Below are 405 nucleotides of genomic sequence, written 5' to 3' on the forward strand. Positions count from 1 at the left end.
CCACGTTCCCTTCTGCCTTTGGCAGCTTGGGAGACAGAGGCTTTCTCCAAACGGCCTTAGCCTTCCCCCTAGCATTCACCTTTTGTGAGGGCTGCTAGACTGGTAAGTAGGCAGACATAAATGTGATTTAAAGAAATAAAGCGGATTTTATTGTAGGTGCAATTTGTAACATGAGTACAAATGCCGCAGAAAATGTAGAATTGCTTTTGCAGTCTCATATTGAAACTGAAGAGAAACAGCAACACGGTTAAACAAGTTCCCTCTTAACGGGAGAGCGTGTCATGGAGCAAGCTGTCGGGAGCAGAGCATCAGCTTCGGGTCAGAAGCTTGCAGCAGGGCTTGCTGTGCTTAGCCACCGCTTTTGCTGCGCTCCTCGCTGTCAGTACGTGTGCAGAGGAGAGTCCG

This window comes from Pygoscelis adeliae, unplaced genomic scaffold (assembly GCF_000699105.1).
Source record: "Pygoscelis adeliae isolate BGI_AS28 unplaced genomic scaffold, ASM69910v1 Scaffold268, whole genome shotgun sequence".
Classification (NCBI taxonomy): Eukaryota; Metazoa; Chordata; class Aves; order Sphenisciformes; family Spheniscidae; genus Pygoscelis; species Pygoscelis adeliae.